Source organism: Psammomys obesus, unplaced genomic scaffold (assembly GCF_907164565.1).
Source record: "Psammomys obesus unplaced genomic scaffold, mPsaObe1.curated_primary_1811, whole genome shotgun sequence".
NCBI classification, from domain to species: Eukaryota; Metazoa; Chordata; class Mammalia; order Rodentia; family Muridae; genus Psammomys; species Psammomys obesus.
The window spans coordinates 7190099-7201477 of record NW_026585626.1 but is presented as its reverse complement, the minus strand read 5'-3'; positions in this window follow the sequence as shown (position 1 = coordinate 7201477).

Sequence of the window (11379 nt, the reverse complement as noted above, 5' to 3'; positions counted from 1 at the left end):
TCTGCTTAAGCCTGAGAGAGCTGCATTTCAGTTCTAGAGCTCTAGAAACTGTTATGCCCAGTTCATGAGAGCCCCAAAGACCACCAGCAATAAACTTCGCTGCAAATACATGAGGGTTTATTGGATATAGCTTGAGCCTGGGTCGGAAAACTTCCTGTTTAAGCAGGAGAGGAATGCAGCCCCACAGTCTAGGGAAATAGAGTTTTTAAAGGGAAAAACTGCAAACAACATGCCTTGGCATTACAGGATTGGGTAAGGGAAATTGACTTTTGAAATGATTGGCTTACTTTAGCACCAAGGTCATAAAAGGTTCTGGCCTGGCCATCTGGGCCGGTTTCCTAGCAACTGTATCTCTAGTGGGCAGGAAAAGAATGTGGTATGGCTAGTTCCTCCCCTGCAGGTGGCTGGACATGTCTCTAACTGTTTGGCCTTTGGTCTTGTGCTTTAAACTTTTAATTCTTTGGTCTCTAAAAACTACATACAAAAGGCATGGTGGAACACAGGATTAATCACAGCAATCAGGATGTGAAGACAGGACAATCCCTGGAGCTTGCTGAGCAGCCAGCCAGGCCCACTTGGCAAATTCTAAGTCAATGGAGAGGCTCTAGGGGGGAAAATAAATGGACAGACCTGAGGAATGGAATTCCAGGGTTGACCTGGCTTCCGTAGATACATATGCACTTGCATAACCCACAGCCTTTGGTGGTCCTATGGCTGCTTTATGATCTCCCAAAATCTGAGCAACAAAGACTACCTTCTCCATTTAATGCCAAGTGGCTCTTGAAACCAGGAGTGAGGAAAAAGCAGACCACTGGGAGCTCAAAATGAGATGCAGCAGACCTGCCCTGCCAGAAAACATGCTCTCTCACAAGGAAAAGGACTGCCAGTGTTGGATAGCTTCAGTCTGATGCTTAGGGTTCACTTTTAGTCAGCTGGGTAACAGTAGGTCATGTCCTTAAGTTCTTAGGTGAATCAAGTTCCTGTGGTGATAAGAGAAAACTATTGATTTCCATCCCAGGTGACCTGCTTTATTGTAGAAGTGTCCTTATCTTTCAAAGAGAGCCAGCACAATAGCTGTTGCTCTCCTGAGTGGCTGGTGTCTGGAAAGCCCATTGGGATTGGGTTAACTGAGGGTAACCCAGTTAATGCATCCTCACTTAGGAACCACAGCCGTGCTGATGGGCTTCTATTTGGAGGATCCCTGTGATGCTTCAGTCTTAACCACAGCCCTCCAGGCAAAGCAGGTTTCCAGCTTTGAGGAAGTTTGAATTTCAGAGTAAGTTAAATAGACAAGGTTGAATGAATTAAAAAGCAGAAGCTGGGGAGGAAGCAAGGGCAATGGAAAGTGGATTTGTCATAGGAGAGTGTCCTTTGAAGGTCTTTGCTTACTCTCATGGCTCTCTAAGGTACACCTCTAAAGGTTGCCGAGAACACCACTCTCCCCCTTTTCTATCACTAACTAGAGAGTGTGATTTGTAATGAGGCTAGAAGTGCAGAGTAATTTTCTCATTAAGCAATGTTCTTCTGGAGAGATGGCTTAGCAGTTAAGACATCTTGCTACTCTTGCAGAGGGCCAAGATCACAGCATCTAAGTTGGTAACCTTACAACTGCTTGTAACTCCAGCTCCAGGAAATCTTAAACCCATTTCTGGCCTCTGTAGACACCCACTCATGTTTTCAGATCTGCATACAGAAATACACACTTTTTAAAAACTGTAACTTAAGACCCAGAGAGAGGCAGAACTGGAGATTCAAGGATGGTGAGGAACAGCATGATGTGAGTAGCCTATGCTGCCGTCTGAGGCCCTGGTGAAATCCCAGTGCATGCTGCCACTGAGGGTCATATTTGGGTACATGTCCCTGCAATAGCAGGGGTCTGTTGATGTGTGTGACCCATGCTACTACCAAAGGCCACGCAGGTATCCCTGGTCCTGGTGGTAGTGGTGGTGGGCATCCCAGAGGGCATGGACTAAGAAGAAATGCCCCCTCCACTGGTCCCTTTCTGCCTGGGCAGGTGGGAGAGCCAGCTTCAGGGCAGGAGAGCTGGCCCTGGTGGCTTGGTTGTTGATGAGCCAGTCCTGAGGGCCTGAGCTTGGGAGAGCAGGTACTGTCCCTTGCCAGCTGCCTTAGGAGAGCTGACCCTGCTCCTCGTCTGGGCAAGTTGAGAGAGCTGGCTGTGGTGGTGTGGGCACAGGAGTGCTGGTGGACTGAACAACTCAGCTACCACCCAACCCAGATCTTTGAGTTGGCCTACCGCAACATTGTTAAACTTATTTTAATAAAATTGTTTCTCAGTTTCTTCCCTCCCCTAGCATTAAAATAACTGAGACCTCATTATACTTGTTTAATAAGCTTTGCAACATAATAACTGGGCATTTATTACTCTATTCTTAACCCTCTAAACTAATCTGGTTTCCTCTTTGCCAAAATCCCAGGAATACCTGCACTTTGCAACTTTCCTTCCTAGCTCCATTCTAATGTCCCCTGGACTTCTGCCTGGGGCTCAGTCCCCTAGGTCCTCCTCTTAACTCTCCGCCCCCCCCCCCCAGATGGCAGGAAATCCTACCCTAGTATCTCCCCTGCTCATTGACTGGCGGTAAGTTGCTTTATTGGCATATCAGGGGACAATTGGGGAGCAGTGTTTACACAACATTGATACAGGAGATTCTTAACAAGGACTGCAACCAGATATGGGATTTATAAAAATCAGCATTTGAATTACACAACCTTATGTCTACACAGCATCTACCCCCTTTATGAACTGCTAGAGCAAGTGAAAGGGCCAGTCCTGCACATCCAAAGCTGCAGGATCAAAGCTGCAGAAGGTAAAAACAGGATATCTGAGAGGAGTCTCAGTGAGAATCTAGTATTGATAGAATAGCAGAAGCCAGATGCCTCAAACAGACCAAAGAATCATTGCAATGAACATTTGCAACTAAAAGATGTGTAGACAAAAAGGTACACTGTTATATGGTGGGGTTTTTTTGTTTATTAATTTTATTTATTATTTATACAGTATTCTGCCTGTATGCCAGAAGAGGGCACCAGATCTCATTATAGATGGTTATGAACCACCGTGTGGTTGCTGGGAATTGAACTCAGGACCTTTGGAAGAAGTCAGTGCTCTTAACCTCTGAGCCATCTCTCCAGCCCCTTTGGTTTTTTTGTTTTGTTTTGTTGGAGGGGGGGTTGCAAGTATGGAGGGCAAATACAAAAGGACAGGGAGATGAGTGGGTTTGGGGTACATAATATGAAATTCATAAAGATCAATAAAAGTTAAATAACTTAAAAAATAAATAACTTTTCTTTTGTGTCTTGGCTCACAGTTGACCAAAGAAAGAAGAAACAATGGTTGCTCAAAAAAAAGCTGCAGCCATGTACAGTCAATCAGCTTCAATGACCTGCTCAGTGAGGGCCCAAAGACAAGGCCATTAAGAAGTTTGCCATTCAGAACATTGTAGGGGCCACTGGCACCACGGACATATCCAAAACAAGTGTCTTAAGTGCTTGTGTTCTTCCCAAACTCGATGTCAAGCTGCATTACCATGTGAGCTGTGCTGTTGATGGCTATATCACAGTCTCCCCCACAGCCATGTAGAGGAAGCTTCTTAAGAACAAGAGGAAAAAAAATCTGGGAAAAATAAAATGGAAGTTTTACTCTGAGCAAATAGAGAGCAAGAGACACACAACGAAACAGTCTGAGAAGGTGTTTCTTCCTTCCCACCATGGTCTCAGCTCCAAGGATCTCTGGACAGGTCATGCGACAAGTTAGAAATCTTTCTCTAGGAGACAAGTTTCTTCTGTGGGTGCTCCCTTCTTAAGAAGAAATTGTTTTTATGTTTCAAGGAGACCAACACAATAGCTGTGCCTCCCAGCGTGGCTTCTTGAAAGCCTGTGGGGATTGGATTGGCTGTGGGAAACCCACCCACCCACCGCCTACTCAGTTCCAGAATCACAGATGTCCGTCTTCAGGAGTCACCTTTGGAATGTGATTTACCGGATAACTTCAGCTCTGGAGCACCTACCCTCATGTCTCCTCTAGCAGTACCGACCCTCTTAGGAAGGAGAGCTGGGGAGCTTGTGAGATCTCAGATGCTTCCCCACAGGAAGCATCAGATGTTAGCCCACGGGATCTCGGCATAGCTGCACCGCTTCCTCACCACCTTCCCCTGCCCACGGACAGATGTTTAGTGGTGAGAGAGGAGGGTGCTTTTTCTATAGCCCTGCCCCGCTTTCCCGCTTTACGGAGCTCTCTGACAAGGTTGAAGGACACACCGTGCCCCAGCCCAGCTTCTGGCACCAAGGTGATCCCAGCTGAGGGGCTAGGAGTCAGCTACCCTCCACCCTTAGGGAAAAGGTGGTCTAGATTAGTGTGCTTTCCACTTAACCACTTAAGACGGCCAACTTGCAGGTTCTTTAAGGCAATGGCGGGCTTTGTGAGGTTAGAGTGTCAAATCTCTCACTGATAGGCTTCTGTGGAAGGAACCAGTCGGCTTTCCTACCTTTCCTACCTATCCCTGGAGATACCCCCAAACTATCCAATTCAGGGGGAGAATGGAAACCCTTCCCCCTCTAAGCTTAAGAGCTCCAACCCTCAGAAAGATTCAGACACTGTTTCCAGTTCTCTTCTCTCTTGAGCCCCTCCACCCTATTCTACCATGTATGTGTGAGAGAGAGAGAGAGACTTTCAATAAAATCTGCCACAGGCACTGAGACCCTTATTTTTCTGCCTCCTCTTAAATCAGTGGGGAAAAAAATCTTCCTATGAGTACATCCAGAACCTTCTCCAGGAACCTACTCAAGTTTGCAGTGCTCTTATCTTCCTGTTTCAACATGGGATAGATCACCATAGCCAAACAACTGGCTAGACAAACCCTTCAGTTACCCTTGGACATGAACTGCTTTGTTTTTTTGTTTTTTTTTTTTCAAACTCTTCTGGAAAAATTCAGTAATCCTTTTTTCCTGAGCCAACTTTCAGACAACCCTCATGAGAAATGAGAAGCCTAGCCAAATTGTCCTGGTTCTTCTTTGGGCCATAGAAAACCACATCGAAATTGGGACCCAACCTGGAGCTCTGCCTGTGTTGATCAAAAAATCCTCTTTCCTTTGCTGTCAAGTGGCCTAAAATCGCTTACCAGAGAGACCAATGGGTGTGGGTCTCCCACCTTGCTCTAACAACTAGCTGAATGTGGCAAATAAAAGTTCAAAGAATGAACCTCTGTGGACATGGGCACATGTCCTTACAGGTGCTCGTGTACCTGTGTGTGCATGCTTGTGGCAGCCAACAGTCGACATCAGGTGTCTTTCTCTATCACTTTATTTTTTGAGGCAGGCTCTCTCACTGAACCTGGAACTCATTTATCAGACTAGAGCAACTGGTCATGGAGCTCTGGAGACCCGCATGCCTCTGCCTTCCCAGTGCTGGGATTACAGGTGCACCCTTCCATGCCTGGAGGGACGCTGGGGGTCATGCTGTCAGTGCAGGCAATTTACCCACTAAGCCATCACCCTAGTCTGAACTTTCAAGGAAATGCAGCATTTCCTAATTGGCAGGAATGGCTTAAAGTGACATATAGGGTTCAAACAAGGACTGGAAGAATCTCTGGGTTTGGAGGACTACAGGTGGCCCCGTGGAGAACAGATATTGATCTCTGATGAGCTAATAAAAGTTGGGTAGTGGCATAGTAGGGTGTGGCCACCCTGCTTCACAGCAAAAAGAAGCCAGTACACTGTCCCTGGGCCCTCTTGCCCAGAGGCCACAGCCAAAAGCCACAGATTTACCTGCATGACTACTCTGATGCTTTGTTCAGAAACAGCAAGTGCTAGGGAGAATGATGACAAGTTCCCGTTAACTAGACTTAACTGGACACCGCTTCTTGTGTGTCTGAGTACGGTTTGGTTTCTTGATCACAGCTCATAGAAGGGTTTGTCCAGCAGGGTGGGGAGTATTCAAAAGAACATTGGGGGAAGGCGTGGCTATATATGGTGGAGAGCCTATCGGAAAGGAATGATGGAAGATATTCATTCTGATAATATATTGTAAATAACTGTGTCAAAAAACATAGTTGTCTGTACAGCAAAGGAAGCAACCACCAGAGTGAAGAGTAAGTCTACAGAATGAGGAGGAGAAAAAACTTTGTCCAGTGTCTGTTTGTCTGTTTCTATTGCTGTGACGAAACACCATGACCAAAAGCAAGTTGGGGAATGTGTTAGGGTTTCTATTGCTCTGAAGAAACATCATTGTTATAATAATGATTACGGCCAAGCCACATATCTGGTATAAAGGAAGTTTATTTGAGGGGAGGGGAAGGAGAGAGGAGTTAGAGTCTGAGTGAGTCATGAGGACAGAGAGGGAGAAAGCGACAGAAAGGCTGAGAGATAGACTCAGAGAAAAAGACAGAGAGAGTCAGCTGGGGTGGCATATGCGACCTTATATCCCAAGCCCCTGGTGCAGGTGATAACATAGGACCTTGTCAGGACCCTGAAGGCCCCTAAGGGCTGCCCAGTTTAATCGCCTGCCTACCAACATTCCTCCCTTTTGGTTTGATTAAAAAATGACAATCTTAGGGGAGGGGAAGCAGGAATGAGGATGTTGTGTTCAGAAAGGCTTGGTTCCTGCTGACTTGGGGGTGATGACATATTTGGGGACCCTAAGGAAATTGGGATGCTGGCAAAGTCCTGGGAGAGCCTGCTCTTTTACTGCTGTCCAAGGTCTGTGAGAACATTTTCAGATAAAAAGAAAAGTGCAGGCCCAGCTGAAACAGTCTACAAGGTTAGACTGGAGCCCCTGTGGGTAGCTGCTTCGGGGCTGTCTTGGATGCAGGAAGCATCTGTCTGGACTTGACAGGCTACTGGAACAAATACATGGGCAGAAGACAAAGGTAAGGAGCTTAGGGAGAAAATTCTTTCTTAGGTGTACGTTTAAAGCTTCTAGGCCCACGGTTTTAGTAGGTATGAGGAGGGGGTCCCAAAGCCAGGGAATGGGGGTGGGGGGGAATTAGACTGTTGATTGACAGTACTTAGCTGCAGGAGGATCCAACTGGATTTCCTGTAGCTTACAAGAATCTTTTTAAGTTTGCAAACAGAGACAAACTTCAGACATGTTAGCACTACCATTATTTGTAATCTGTAGTAAAATACACATTGTAGAAAAAGGCAGTAGATGCACATCTTTGTGTGGTAGCATAGTAGAGGCTTGGAAAATGATTTCGGCTTAACAGCATGAACACTCTAAGGTGAGCTCAGGGAAGATAGACACCTACCATGAAGCAGAAGATGCCAAAGCTCACTTGATCTTGATTTTCAGTATGACTACATATCATGAAGGAGGGACTTCTATCCTCTATCCAGAAGACTGGATTATATAAATTTACCACAATGAGAAACAACTTTTAAGTCTATACTTAAAAGGCAAACCAAAAGAAACTTAAATCTTGAGCTTGGAACTATGATAGTGGTTTATAGTGGAATGTCAAAGCTCTGAACAGTTCATACAACAGTAGTATAGCAACAGAAAGAAATCTGAAGCAATTTTATTCTTTTGTATACCTTAAATCACCTTCTTATAACCATCTAGGCTTTCACTTGTATTTGTTAATCTTAAAACACCTTCTTAGACCCTCAAATACTTTCTTAGGCTCTCACAACATAAGCTTCTGTGTCCTTACACCTTATGTGAGCTTTACATCTTTCTTCCTGTTCAAATATTTACCATGAGACTTCTGGGAGCAGTTTCTGTCCTTTAGCTTAAGGAATAGTTAAAAAAAAAAAAAGGTACATCTGAGACCTGTTTATCTTTTAACATGAGGTCTGTGAGTAAGACAAACCTGTTTGTCCTTTTTAAAATAAGAGATCTCAAACCTAGTAGTTTTAACTAGCTAATGAATTGACTAATAAACTAACATGGTGGATTACCTTGTAGTAGGGAGATAACTGCCTGTTCTCTAGCTGTCAAACTACCATTAGCTCAGCCATCAATGTGATCAGAGACCTGAGAAGGAGCAAATTATAACTCCTTAGATAAGAGTTCACAGTATAATCCTAAGATTTTTTTTTTCTCTTTTGAGAGCAGAGCGTAAAGAAATCAGAGAAAAAATTTTTTTAAGAGTTGGGAAGTAGAGACTTAAAGATAAGAGACTTTGGGGACACAGAGCAGAGTTTAGATATCTGGAAATCATTTGTCTGTGGTTGTGAGAATTTGGAAATTTGGTATGCCGATTTTTGACCTTTGAATGAGGCCATGTTTTTGTAATAAAATCTGAGTTCATTGAAAAGGGAGTTGGAGAAAGTGTGCTCTTGGGACTCCGGAAGGTGGCTGTGGAAGTTGGGGAGGAGCAAGCAGTGCTCAGGTCCTCATGGAGAGAGAGAGACTGGGAGTCAGAGCCATGTGGAGGGATCGGACCCTCAAGTAGAATTTGAGATCAAAATCACAGACAAATGGTCCACACACACCTCAGGAGCTGCTTGTAGCAGAAAGGGTGCAGGCATTGTAGTCCCCAGTTTCACACATCCTGACCTGTTGCAACTTACAGACAAGCCATTGAAGCAGCATGGGTAGGAAGACCAGAGAGAAAAAGACAGACTTGGAAAAAAGAGAAAAAGAGGCTAGGAAATCGCTTTCCATTTCATAGATCACTCTTAGGGTTCCTGAATGATATTAGAAATTTGATTAGAAGGGCAAATAAAATTAAGGCCCTTCAGGTTGGGTTTTAGATGCAAACCCTTTGTGGGTTTCCCAGATGAGAATGGGAATGAGCAAATATGAAGACACTGTTCCCGTGGATGAGAAACGGGAAGGAAGCCGTTCAATGGGTGATCATGCAGCTCAACTGAACAGGGGCCAGAGCTTAGCCTGGCTAAGCCCAGAGAGACTTGGTGCCTGGCACCTGATACCAGGACTTTTGTAGAAGCCAGAGGTGAGGAAGAAAACAGAGTTCTCATTGTGAGGTCTCATCCAGAGGAAAGGATCCAGGAAACTGCAAGGTTGCAGCTCTGAGTAGTATCTTAAGGGTAGGGGATCTGGAGTGAAAGCGAAAACTGGAGCTGATTGGAAACTTGTGACTGCGCTTTCGTGCCCCCACCCATGCCATTTGCTTGCAGGAAAGTTAAAAACTGCCGCATTTCAGATCTCTTCCACTCCCCCAAGGCATTTTCCCACCTTCTTTGCCTGGAGACAGTTCTGATCCCGGCCACAGATGTTCTCTGTATAAATAGAACTGCGAAGGGATCTTGGAGATGCTGGGTTGCCTTGGAAGTATAAGATCCCCCCCTCGTCTCCAGCACCAGCTTCCTGCCTGGCAGATTTGCTGTTAGTCCACTTGAGGGAGAGTCGGTGAACAGACATTCCCCCAAGATCATGATGCCCTTGGCCTGGTCTGATTCTCTTCTCCTTGCTTAGATCTGCTGCTTTAAGAGGAAGATAAACCTTAACAAACAAAATTTTTGTTTTGACGGAGAGAGAGAATGGACATGAAGTTGGGTGGGTGGAAAGTGGGAGGGATCTGGCAGGAGCTGAGGGAGGGGAAAACATGATCAAAATATAGTGTGCAGAAAAACAAATTAACAGAAAGTAAAAAGAAGGGTAAATCTTGCCGGGGGCTCTGCTGTCTTCCTGAGGAATCCAGACCTTAGAGGGAGCCTGAGGTTTGGAGCACGGGTCATCATGAGCTTACCCCTCGCCCACAGCCTGTATCAACTCCTCGAGCTCGAAAAGTACAAGCGGCTTGTAGGCGTCTTCTTTTCAGGCCTTCCTTGTTCCCCCTTTCTATGTGTTCTGCACCCCAGTTCCCACAGCGACAACATATTTTGGCCCAGTTGCCTTCTCTGCCCACAGGATTGTGGTGTGGCCCTTTGGTGAGTATCTACATTTCATTCAAGCTGTGTGTAGCCGTGTTCAGGGCTCTCAGGGGAACATGTGCAGGGGTGCCACTCCTCCCTAGCCATGTGGCTAGGTCTCATTCTGTGTTTGTGGGAGAGGGTGGAATTTTAGGGCCACACAGAAGTCGTTCAAGTTATTGTGCCCTTTCCAGGGGCTACTTAATATCTTTAAGAACTTTTTTTTTTTTTTTTTAAATCAGGATCTCATTATTTCACTGAGCCATCCTGAAACTCAAGACTCTCCTGCCTCAGCCTCCTGAGGACTGAAATTATAGCTGTAAATCACCAAGCCTAGCTTCTAAAAGCTTTTAAAGGCATTTGCCACCTAGTCTCCATACCTTACTGGAAAGATTCTTTGTGTCCCTCCCTTAAAAAGTCCTCAGCTCATAGACTGGTGGCTTGTTAACGAGCTGGTGTAGCCCAAGGCAGGGCTGAACATCACTGGTTTCCCATTAAGTCTCTTTGAGGCTGTATCAGTAGCCTTTGTCTTCCTCTAGAATCTGCGTTCTGACTATATGGAAGAACTTAGAGCCTTACATCGGTGTTCTAGCTAGTTGTATGTCAACTAGACACAGGCGATAGTCATCTGAGATGAGGGAACTTCCATTAAGAGAATGCCTCCATAAGAGCTGGCTGTAGGCAAACCTGTAGAGCATTTTCCTAATTAGTGATTGATGGGGGAAAGCCTAGCCAATTGTGGGTGGTGCTGTCCCTGGGCTGGTAGTCCTGCGTTCTACAAGAAAGCAGTCTGAGTAAGCAATGAGGAACAAGCCAGTAAGCAGCACTCTTCCATGACCTCTGCATCATCTTTGCTCCCAGGTTCCTGCCCTGCTTGACTTCCCGTCCTGACTTCTTTTGATGATGAATAGTGCTGTAGAATTATAAGCCAAATAAACACTCTTCTCCCCAAATTGCTTTTGGTCATGGTGTGTCATCACAGCCCTTAACTAGGACCCATATGTGATAATTTTGTTAAAGAGCTGTGGTTGGTGTGGTGGTTTGAATGAAAATGGCCTCCCATTGGCTCATAGAGAGTATCACTACTAGGGCTTTGAGGTTTCAGGAGCTCAAGCCAGGCCCTGTGACTCTCTCTATTCCTGATGCCTGTGAATCCAGATGTAGAACTCTCAACTCCTTCTCCAGCACCATGTCTGCCTCCTTGCTGCCATGCTTCCTGCCATGATGATAATGGATTAGACCTCCGAAATGTAAGCCAGACCCAGTTAAATGTTTTCCTTTACAAGAGTTGCTGTGGACATGGTGTCTCTACACAGCAATAGAACACTAACTAAGACAGAAGTTGATAGTGTGGGGTATTGCCGTGAGGGGCCTGACCATGTTTTTATCTGGGGGGGAATATGGAACACTTTGGGACTTTAGACTAAAAAAGAGATTGGTCACTTTAAGTGGGACTTCAGGGTTCATCCTGGTAGGAGCATGGAACATGATGCTGAGGATGGTTTGAACTGCGGGAATCCAGATCAAGACGTATCAGAGAAGAAA